Source organism: Piliocolobus tephrosceles, chromosome 20, assembly GCF_002776525.5.
Source record: "Piliocolobus tephrosceles isolate RC106 chromosome 20, ASM277652v3, whole genome shotgun sequence".
Lineage (NCBI taxonomy): Eukaryota > Metazoa > Chordata > Mammalia > Primates > Cercopithecidae > Piliocolobus > Piliocolobus tephrosceles.
This window is the reverse complement of record NC_045453.1, coordinates 50,758,361-50,770,600: the sequence shown is the minus strand read 5'-3', so window position 1 is coordinate 50,770,600 and position 12,240 is coordinate 50,758,361.

The following is a 12,240-nucleotide window of genomic DNA, read 5'->3' as shown; positions in this document are numbered from 1 at the left end:
CCCTTCAAACCAGTTTGGTGGGAAGCCAAAGTGGCTACCTCCTCTACTTTCAGACAAAAATCTAGGCAGTCATTATGGTCTTATAGTTACCTTTACATTAATAGAAAGTAGTATATCAGCCAGATGGGGTGGGTGCGTGGCTGTAGTCCTAGCCATGTGGGAGAATAACTTGAGCCCAGGAATTCGTGACCAACCTGGGCAGCATAGTGAGACCCCATCTCTTAAAAACGATAACAAGAAAGTCACATATCATTTCAAGCCACTTAGTCACAATTAAACACTTAAAATATCTACCTCTAGAAAATAATCAAAACTCTGAACCAGATCTAACATTAACTCTAACATTAACATTGTTTTCTCCCTTGCTGGGGCTGGCTACAGGCTGGCTCCTTGCTTTTGGAGAGAAGCTATGATTATGTTTCTCTTTTTCCCTTTTCTCTCCACCACTCAATAGCTATATTAATAACATCTCCTTGAATAAGTGAAGGAGGCAGGAGAGAAGGAACGGAGAGCAGACAATCCTTACTTATCAGACACTATCATGAAATAGTTTCACATTCTCTGGTTTTGGTGGAGGTTGAAATCACACTTTTATGGACACTTTCAAAGGTTTTTATTGGTTCTCGTGCTGGGCTCTGCTAACCTACCTCCTGTGATGTGGATAATGTGTTCTGTTCCTCTAACTCTCACTCTGCCCTCAGCCACTAGTTTTCTGGGTACTCATTCAATGTACACAACTGGATTCCAGAGAGCCTACCAAATGGTCATTTTGGGCAAGAATCAAGGTGGCTTTAGGTTCCTACCTTTCCATTTGACCAACATACAGGTCATAGGACACCAATGCATCTCTTGTCCCACTGTTGTTGGAACTGTGATTACTTCCTAAATTTGATCCTCAACTCTCACTTACTCTTGTCCTGCCCTCTAGAGCTGAAAGTTGTAGACTTTTACCTTAGAATACTCAGGTGGAGAACAGACCCGAGTCACTCTGATCTTCTTGCCATGAGGACAACATTTTCCAAGTTCTTCAAGTGGTCCTGGCAAAGCCACTCTCAGTAAACTTGAGGGGCAGAAAAAATGTCTCCTCTCTAGGCTCCTTTCTAGAATAGGACCTGGAACTCATAGCACAACTCATCACTAAAGAAATCTTCTCTCTAGTATTCAATCACTGACCTTCTATCCTTTTGTGACAAATTCAGAAGTTATCAAAATGGTTCCCAACCAATTCCTTTTGCTCATGGTTCAGCATCTGATTGGAATCTGATGTCTATCATGTCTTGGTGCTTCAGTTGAAAGCTCCAATTTAACATCTTGATAACTCTGAAGCATGCACATGCTTCTTTACGTCAAATCAAGTTTAAAGCAATGAGTTTTAAGATTAGTGGTAAATTCAGCCAATCAATCAACAAATTGTTATATAGAGTCAATTAATATATTAAGATTGAAATAATCTCTGAAACCTTAGAAACTCTAGAATATTGATTATCTATTTCTTTTTGTTATTCACTATTTGAACTGTTCCATAAAACTAGCAACTCATTAATAAAGAGCAAAAGCTATACTGAAAAACACTTAATAAAATTCTCATTCTGCTTTTTCATATCTTAAAAATACTTCAGAGGACTCAATGATAAAAGCAGGCATGAGGTCGGGCACCTTGGCTTACGCTTGTAATCCCAATACTTTGGGAGGCCGAGGAGGGCAGATCACGAGGTCAGGAGATCGAGACCATCTTGGCTAACATGGTGAGACCCTGTCTCTACTAAAAATGCCAAAAATTATCCAGGCACGGTGGTGGGCACCTGTAGTCCCAGCTACTTGGGAGACTGAGGCAGGAGAATGGCGTGAACCTGGGAGGCAGAGCTTACAGTGAGCTGAGATCGCGCCTCTGTACTCCAGCCTGAGTGACAGAGCAAGACTCTGTCTCAAAACAAAGAAACAAACAAACAAACAAACAAACAAAAACAGACATGAAAAGCAGATATAACAAAGCAAATAAAATGACAAGGCTCTACATCTTAGCCAATTTTATTATTGTTGCAACACCAGGGATTTGCCTCACATATGCTTAGGTGATATTGTAAAGCTGATTCAGTTGTATGCATTGATCATTCTGCGACTGGAGGAAGGGCCATAAGCATTTTCAAAGGTCAGAAAATATTTTTTCCCATGATAATCAGATAGCAGGAGGGATACAGATCATTTAGTACCTTCCTTAATCTTTTTTCACCTTTTAAAATGTACAACCAGTTCACTTTTGGTACTCTTGATCACCCTTTCCAGCTGTATGTTTTTTTCCAAAGCACTGATTATCTTCTACCTACAATAACGTTTACATGTTTGTTTTATTTTCCAGAGTCTGTCCCTCCTCCATTAGAGTGTAAACTCCATGAAGGTAGGAACTTTCTCATATTTATTCCTTGACTTATCCCAAGTATCTAGAACAATGCCTGCATTTAGTAAGCCTCAATAAATATCTGTTTTATTTAACTACATTGTGCATGTTGACCATTGTTTTAGTCTGTTTTGTGCTGCTCTGACAACAGAAATTGATTTTTTCAGGGTTTTGGAGGCTGAGAAGCCCAAGATCAAGCTATGAGCATGGTTGGTGGCTGGTCTCTGCTTTCCATGGTGTCTTGAATGCTATATCCTCCAAAGTGAGTTACACTGTTTCTCATGTGGCAAAGAAAAGTACAAGAAGAAAAAACAGCAAGAAAGACATTCATCTTCAATCTCAAGTTTTTATAAGCTATGTTGGATGGGATCATCCATGAGGCCTCTGTTCTCATGATGTGATCACTTCTTAAGTGACCCACCTTTTAATACTGTCACACTGAGGATTAGGTTTTAACTTCTGAATTTTGGAGGGGACACAAATATTCAAGCCATAACTACTATTTTTCTTAAAGGTAATAAATCTATCATTTTTTTTCAAAGAACTCTTCTCTGCTCTAGTTGTACATAACATTCCATTGTGTGACTATACCACAGCTAATTTATCCATTCTACTGTTGACTAGGTAGCTTTCTTCTCTGCATTTTATTACCCTAAGTTGCCCTAACCTTCCCTTATCTCCAGAACATTGAAAAATGTAAAAAAACTGAGGCAGATAAATGAAGCAAGGCTTTTATCCATTGATTTCATCAGCCAAAAAAATAATAATAATAATAATCTGTCCTCTATATATTTAATATATTAAACTGAAGATTAAGTGATTAAAAGATGATATAGCAGAGCATACAACTCAATGAATGTTCACATTCTGAACACACATGGGTAGCTACATGCCAGCCATTACCTGTTTCCAAAACTACTTTTGGGTCCTCTCCAAGGATAAACTCTATCTTGAATAGTATCACTTACGATGATTACTGTCTGATTTGGGCCTTTTGATAGATGAATCCATATAGTTTGTGTTCTTCTGTGTCTGCTATTTTTTGCTCAACATTGTGTTTCTGAGAGCCATCCATACTCCTGTGTGGAGTTATAGTCTGTCCAGTCTCATTATATATAATCTCCCATTGTGTGACTATTCCACAGTTAATTTATCTATTTTACTGCTGAGTACGTAACTTTCTTCTCTGTATTTTACATTTGAAGCATGTTGCTTAGGACTTTCTCGGACTCTTGGAGATAGAGGTTGATTGATCTCAAAACCCAAATTAAATAACGTATTCAAGGCCAGCTCTGTCCTCGGGGTCTCTGCTCCCATACAATACATGCTGCGTGGCCCCCCTTAGCACACTGGCCTGCTGCAAAAGCCACTTCTTGCCAGAATCCTGAGGAAGTGCAGCCACATCCAGTATTGTGATATTGTGGGTATTTTTTTTTCTTCTGAGAAGGAGTCTCGCTCTGTTGCCCAGGCTGGAGTGCAGTGGTGTGGTCTCGGCTCACTGTAACCTCCACCTCCTGGGTTCAAGTGATTTTCGTGCCTCAGCCTCCCGAGAAGCTGGGATTACAAGTGCCTGCCACCACACCCAGCTAATTTTTTGTATTTTTAGTAGAGATGGGGTTTCACCATGTTGGCCAGGCTGTTCTCAAACTCCTGAACTTGTGATCTGCCCACCTCAGCCTCTCAAAACGCTGGGATTACAGGCAAGAGCCACCACGACCAGCCTGAGTCACCGCACCCGGTATTTATGTCAATAATATGAGGTATCTAAAGGAAAAATCACAGTTGTTTTAACCTCATTGTCACACACACACACACACACACACACACACACACTCATAAAGGACCTTTTATGTAGTTGTTTTCCCTTAGGTGCTGCACCCGATATCCCCATATGCCACTTTCTGAAAACCTTCATGCTGACTTAGACTTCATACTGACTTCTGGTGAATCTAAGTCCCTGAGGTGATTCTCTGTCTCTCTCTCTCTCCCCCTCTCTCCCCTTGCCCCCTTCTGCCTGTTTTTCTTAAGAATAGAGACTCCTTTAATATTGTACAAGAACTTCCTCTATTGTGTTATGAGATATCTCAAATTTGTTATTTTTTATGTATTTGAGTAACTGTATTTCAATATACAGCCCCTCTAGAAGGAGCAGACAGCAAGGAAGGAGCAGATTTCACAAGGAAAAGCATAAAAACTCATTTACATAAAAAGGTTCTTGATCTTGTATAGGCCATGAACCCGGTGGATGGACCCATTTTCAGAATTCTTCAATGTACAGTCAGCCCTTAGCATCTGTGCATTCCACATCTGTGGATTCAACCACAGATTGAAAATATTCACAAAAGAAATGGCATCTGTACTGAACATGTAAAGACTTTTTTCTCTTGTCATTATTCCCTAAACAATACAGTAAAAGTATTTATACAACATTTACATTGTTAAATACTATAAGCAATCTAGAGCTTATTTAAAGCATATGGGAGGATGTACATAGGTTATATGGAAATATTGTGCCATTTTATATTGGGAACTTGAGTGTTCATGTACTTTGGCATCCAAGAAGGGTTCTAGAACCAATCTCCTACACATACTGAGGGACAATTTTATAAAGAAAAATAGATAAAATTATGAGCAAAACTAATTACATTGGAACACAGTTACCCCAAAACATGAAAAATAACAAATTTGAGATAAAGCCATTGTGATGGTTAGTTTTATGTGTCCAATTGACTGGGTTATGGGATGCCCAGATAGCTGGTGAAACATTATTTAGTGGTATTTTTACGAGGAAGTTTCCAGAAGAAATTAACATTTTGATGGGTAGACAGAGTCAAAAAGATTCATTTCTCTAATGTGGGCATCAGTCAATCCTTTGAGGAGCCCCCCCAACCGAAAAAAAAAAAAAAAAAAAAAGCCAGGGAAAGGTGAATTTGCCCTCTCTGTTGGAACTGGGACATTCCTCTTCTCCTGCTCTCAGACATCAGCATTCCTGGTTCTCGGGCCTTTGGACTTGGATCAGGACTTACACTGTTAGCCTCTAGCTTCTCAGACTTCTAGGACTGGAGAAAAACACCACCACCGACTTTCCTGGGCCTCCAGGTTGTGGGAGGAAGATCATGGAAATTCTCAGCCCCCATAATCCATGAGCCAATCCCTCATAAAAAATGTATTTCTATATACTTAATTTCATCTAATATATAATTGTATCTAATAATATATAAATAACATACAATAGGCCAGGCATGATGTTTCACACCTGTAATCCCAGTATTTTGGGAGGCTGATCAGGAGTTTAAGACCAACCTGACCAACACAGTGAAACTCTGCCTCTACTAAAACTACAAAAAATACGCCGGGCGCGGTGGCTGACGTCTGTAATCCCAGCACTTTGGGAGGCCGAGGCAGGCAGATCACGAAGTCAGGAGATTGAGACCATCCTGGCTAACATGGTGAAACCCGTCTCTACTAAAAATACAAAATTAGTCAGGCGTGGTGGTGGGCGCCTGTAGTCCCAGCTACTCGGGAGGTTGAGGCAAGAGAATGGCATGAACTCGGAAGGTGGAACTTGCAGTGAGCTGACATCATGCCACTGTACTCCAGCCAGGGTGACAGAGTGAGACTCCATCTCAAAAACAAAAACAAAATATACAAAAAGTAGCTGAGCATGGTGGTGCCTGCCTGTAGTCTTAGCTACTCAGGAGGCCGACACAGGAGAATCACTTGAACCCAGAAGGTGGAGGTTACAGTGAGCCAAGATGCTGCCACTGCATTCCAGCCTGGGTGACACAGCAAGACTTTGTCTCACAAAAAAAATAAATGATAAATAAATAAATACATATATAAATAATATGAGGTTAATAATATATATAATATTTTATCTAATGATTTTATATGTCAATTATATATTAGATATATTTAATTTTATATATTTAAACAGAACTAATTCATATAGTATTAGTAGGGTATATTAGTATTTAATATATACTATATTAGTATATTATATACTATTACTATAGTATAGTATATTAGTATTTCGATTTCTATATATAAATACAAATAAATACTAACTTATAAATTAAATTTTTCAATATGCATACATAAACCCTAGCCAATAGAGTCATGCATGTGCTTTTTTATCAATACCTACAATAACAGAATCAAGGCTATGTTTAATTCATTCATCATTTCAAAGTAGTGATGAGTATAAAGAATACTTGGAGAGATTTGGAACAAGTAATATGACAATAAAATACCTGTGATTTCTATTTCTAATACTTGTGATTCTATTTTGCAGTCATGTATAGTGCAAACTCTTTTTTTTTTTTTTTTTTTGTAGCCCCATCCCAAACCAAGAGAAATGGTGAGTTTTAGTCAGAAACTGGTGAAAGTAAAAGTGTAGATTTTTTCTTACCTACACACATGGTGAATCACTTTTTGAATCATTTTCTATTTATGTTCTGTGATTTATTTCTTGCTGAACTCTACTCCTTTTAGAGAACATTCTTCAAAGTATATGCTTTGGCATTGTTGAGATTTGTTTTGTGCCTTAACATATGGTAAATTTGTGTAAATATTCCATTTATGCCAGAAAATAAGTATTCTGCAGTAACTGAGTACAGCATTCTGCATTTATGAGGACAAGTTTGTTAATTCTTTTGTATCAATCTTTCAGATTATTACTGATATCTTTGCTGTTGCTTTGCTGAATTACTGAAAAAGAAATATCTTATTCTTGGTTTGGAATTATTTTATCTTCTTGACGAATTGAATATTTTTGCTATTCAGATAGATTCTCTTAATTTCCAAAAATGCTGTGTGATCTTAAAGTCCATTTTACAAAACATGAATAGAGCTACACCAACAAATATTTTCTTAATGATTATATGCATGGTATACTCTACATCTTTGGTTTTCATTTGTGTGTGTGTGAGTGTATTCTCATATATTAGAAATCTCTCCCGAAAACAGTAGATTATTGTTTTCTAATTATTCTTTAAAAATCCAGACTACCTATTCTTTTTGAAGCAGAGAACATATCTACACTATGCCTGGATTCTTGACACATTAAATATGAGATAAAATAATATATATCATTTTAGGCAACCAACTTTGTGGAAATGTAGTTATACTATGATGAATAACTGACACACACAGTTTCTTTTATTTTCTTAATTTTTTCAGTAGTTACCCTAAAAATTAAGGCATATATCTTTAACTTCACAAATTTAATTTTTATTAACACCTTTACCCTCATTTAGAAAATATAAGGGAGCCAGAGCACTTTGGATACTCTTACAACGTACATGCTATTATTACTGTGAACTTTACTTACATCTAAATATATATTAACTTCTCTATCATTATTGTTTTCAAGAGTCAATATTCATTAAGATTTATCTGCATATTTAACACTTCCTTTACTTTTATTTTCTTCTCTCCGGGATCATTTTCTTTCTTCCTACAAGGTATTAAGGTATTGAAATGTCTTAAAAAGATCTGCTGGAAAGAAACTCTCTTAGGTTGTCTAAAATGTTTTCATATTTCTTTACTTCTTGATGGGTACTTTGGTTAAATATTGAGCTCTAGCTTGACAGTCATTTTCTTGTCTTCTGGCTACACAGACGTATTGAAGAATCATTGGAAAGCCTGTTGACTTTTAAAGTAATCTACTCCCTCCCTCCCTCTACTTTATTCTAGTATTTTACTTTTGTTTCTTGGTTGCTGTTGTCCTGCCGCTGAGCCAAGGCTAAGCTGTCATATTCCCTGTGACCTGCAGGTACACATCGAGATGGCCGTTCCTGCCTTAAGTGATGACATTCCACCACAAAAGAAGTGAAAATGGTCTGTTCCTGCCTTAACTGATGACATTACCTTGTGAAATTCCTTTACCTGGCTCATCCTGACTCAAAAGCTCCCCGACTGAGCACCTTGTGACCCCCATCCCCTGCCCTCCAGAGAACAAACCCCTTTGACTGTAATTTTCCTTTACCTACCCAAATCCTATATAAAATGGTCCCACCGCTATCTCCCTTGTTGACTCTCTTTTCGGACTCAGTCCGCCTGCACGCTGGTGAAATAAATAGCGTTTTTGCTCACACAAAGCCTGTTTGGTGGTCTCTTCACACGAACGCTCATGAAATTTGGTGCCGTGACTCGGATCGGGGGTCCTCCCTTGGGAGATCAATTCCCTGTCCTCCTGCTTTTTGCTCTGTGAGAAAGATCCACCTACGACCTCGGGTCTGCAGACCCACCAGCCCAAGGAACATCCCGCGAACATCTCACCAATTTTAAATCGGGTAAGCGGTCTCTTTTTACTCTCTTCTCCAACCTCTCTCACTATCCCTCAACCTCTTTCTCCTTTCAGTCTTGGCGCCACACTTCAATCTCTCCCTTCTCTCAATTTCAGTTCCTTTCTTTTTCTGGTAGAGACAAAGGAGACGTGTTTTATCCATGGACCCAAAACTCCGGCGCCGGTCGCGGACTCAGGAAGACCGCGTTGGTGTTTAATCATTGCGGGCACGCCTCGCTGATTATTCACCCACGTTCCATTGGTGTCTGATCTCCGCAGGGACGCCTGCCTTGGTCATTCACCTACATTCCCTTGGTGGCAAGTCAATTGCGGGGATGCCTGCTTTGGCTGTTCACCCAGGTTGCAGCCCAGGGCTGCTCCCCATCCGCTTCTCCATGTCTCTACCCTTCTCTTTAAACTTCCCTCTTCACTATAGGCAAACTTCCACCCTCCATTCCTCCCTCTTCTCCCTTAGCCTACACTCTCAAGAACTTAAAACCTCTTCAACTCTTGCCTTACCTAAAATCTAAGTGTCTTATTTTCTTCTGCAACACCGCTTGACCCCAATACAAACTCGACAGTGATTTCAAATAGCCAGAAAATGGCACTTTCGATTTTTCCATCCTAAAAGATCCAGATAATTCTTGTCATAAAATAGGCAAACGGTCTGAGGTGCCTGACGTCCAGGCATTCTTTTACACATTTTTCCCTCCCTAATCTCTGTTCCCAATGCAACTCGTCCCAAATCCTCCTTCTTTCCTGCCCGCCTGTCCCATCTGTCCCAACCCCAAGCATGGCTGAGTCTTTCTAATCTTCCTTTTCTACAGACCCGTCTGACCTCTCCCCTTCTGCCCAGTCTGCTCCCCTCCAGGCCGAGCTAGACCCCAATTCTTTCTCAGCCTCTGCTCTGCTACCCTATAATTTTTCTATCACCTCCTCTCCTCACACCAGGTCTGGTTTACAGTTTCGTTCAGTGACTAGCCCTCCCCCACCTGCCCAACAATTTCCTCTTAAAGAGGTGGCTGAAGCTAAAAGCATAGTCAAGGTTAATGCTTCTTTTTGCTTTATCCTACCTCTCCCAAATCAGTTAGCATTTAGACTCTTTTTCATCAAATATAAAACCCAGCTCAGTTCATGGCCCACTTAGCAGCAACCCTTAGACAGTTTACTGCCCTAGACCCAGAGGGGCCAGAAGGCTGCTTTATTCTTAATATGCATTTTATCAACCAGTCAGCTCCTGACATTAGAAAAAGCTCCAAAAATTAGATTCCGGCCCTCAAACCCCACAACAGGACTTAATTAATTAACCTCGCCTTCAAGGTGTACAGTGATAGAGTAGAGGCAGCCAAGTAGCATGTATTTCTGAGTTGCAATTCCTTACCTCCACCTTGAGACAAACCCCAGCCACATCTCCAGCACACAAGAACTTCCAAACGCCTGAACCTGCCTGCCAGGGGTTCCTCCGGGACTTCCTCCCCCAGGAGCTTGCTTCAAGTGCCAGAAATCTGGCCACTGGGCCAAGGAATGCCCGCAGCCCAGGTTTCCTCCTAAGCCGTGTCCCATCTGGGCGGGACCCCAATGTAAATTAGAATGTCCAACTGGCTGGCCCAAGGCTCTGACTGACTCCTTCCCAGATCTTCTCAGCTTAGCGGCTGAAGACTGACACTGCCCTACTGCCTTGGAAGCCTCCTAGACCATCACAGACGCTTTACAGTAGTGGAGGGTAAGTCCGTCCCCTTCTTAATTAATATGGAGGCTACCAACTCCACATTACCTTCTTTTCAAAGGCCCTTTTCCTTTGCCTCCATAACTGTTGTAGGTATTGACAGCCAAGCTTCTAAACTTCTTAAAACTCCCCAACTCTGGTGCCAACTTGGACAACATTCTTTTATGCACTCCTTTTTAGTTATCACCACCTGTCCAGTTCCTTTATTAGACTAAGACATTTTAACTAAATTATCTGCTTCCCTGACTATTCCTAGGCTACAGCCACACGTCATTGCCACCTTTCCCTCCAGTTCAAAGCCTCCTTCACATCCTCCCCTTGTATCTCCCCACCTTAAACCACAAGTATAGGACACCTCTACTCCCTCCTTGGTGACTGATCACACACCCCTTATCATCTCATTAAAACCGAATCACCCTTACCCCGCTCAACGCCAATATCCCATCCCACAGCACACTTTAAAAGGATTAAATCCTGTTATCATTCGCCTGTTATAGCATGGCCTTTTAAAGCCTATAAACTCTCCTTACAATTCCCCCATTTTACCTGTCCTAAAACCAGACAAGCCTTGCAAGTTAGTTCAGGATCTGTGTCTTATCAAGCAAATTGTTTTGCCTATCCACCCCATGGTGCCAAACCCACATACTCTCCTATCCTCAATATCTCCCTCCACAACCCATTATTCTGTTCTGGATCTCAAACATGCTTTCTTTACTATTCCTTTGCACCCTTCACCTCAGCCTCTCTTCGCTTTCACTTGGACTGACCCTGACACCCATCAGGCTCAGCAACTTACTTAGGCTTTGCTGCCGCAAGGATTCACGGACAGCCCCCATTACTTCAGTCAAACCCAAATTTCTTCCTCATCTGTTACCTATCTCGGCATAATTCTTATAAAAACACGTGTGCTTTCCCTGCTGATCTTGTCCTGCTAATCTCCCAAACCCCAATCCCTTCTAAAAAACAACAACTGCTTTCCTTCCTAGGCATAATAAGTAGGATCAGAATTCTTACACAAGAGCCAGGACCGTGTCCTGTAGCCTTTCTGTCCAAACAACTTGACCTTACTGTTTTAGCCTAGCCCTTATGTCTGCGTGCAATGGGTGCCACTGCCTTAATACTTTTAGAGGCCCTAAAAATCACAAACTATGCTCAACTCACTCTCTACAGTTCTCATAACTTCCAAAATCTATTTTCTTCCTCCCACCTGACGCATATACTTTCTGCTCCCCCGCTCCTTCAGCTATACTCACTCTTTGAGTCTCCCACAATTACCATTGTTCCTGGCCCGGACTTCAATCCGGCCTCCCACATTATTCCTGATACCACACCTGATCCCCATGACTGTATCTCTCTGATCCACCTGACATTCTCTCCATTTCCCCATATTCTTTCGTGTTCCTCACCCTGAACACACTTAGTTTATTGACAGCAGTTCCACCAGGCCTAATCGCCACTCACCAGCAAAGGCAGGCTATGCTATAGCATCTTCCATACCTATCATTAAGGCTACCACTCTGCCACCCTCCACTACCTCTCAGCAAGCTAAATTAGTTGCCTTAACTCAGGCCCTCACTCTTGTAAAAGGACTATGTGTCAATATTTATATTGACTCTAAATATGCCTTCCATATTCTGCACCACCATGCTGTTATATAAGCTGAAAGAGATTTCCTCACTATGCAAAGGTCCTCCATCATTAATGCCTACTTAATAAAAATGCTTCTCAAAGTTGCTTTACTTCCAAAGGAAGCTGGAGTCATTCACTGCAAAGGCCATCAAAAGGCATCAGATCCCATGGCTCAAGACAACACTTACGCTGATAAGGTAG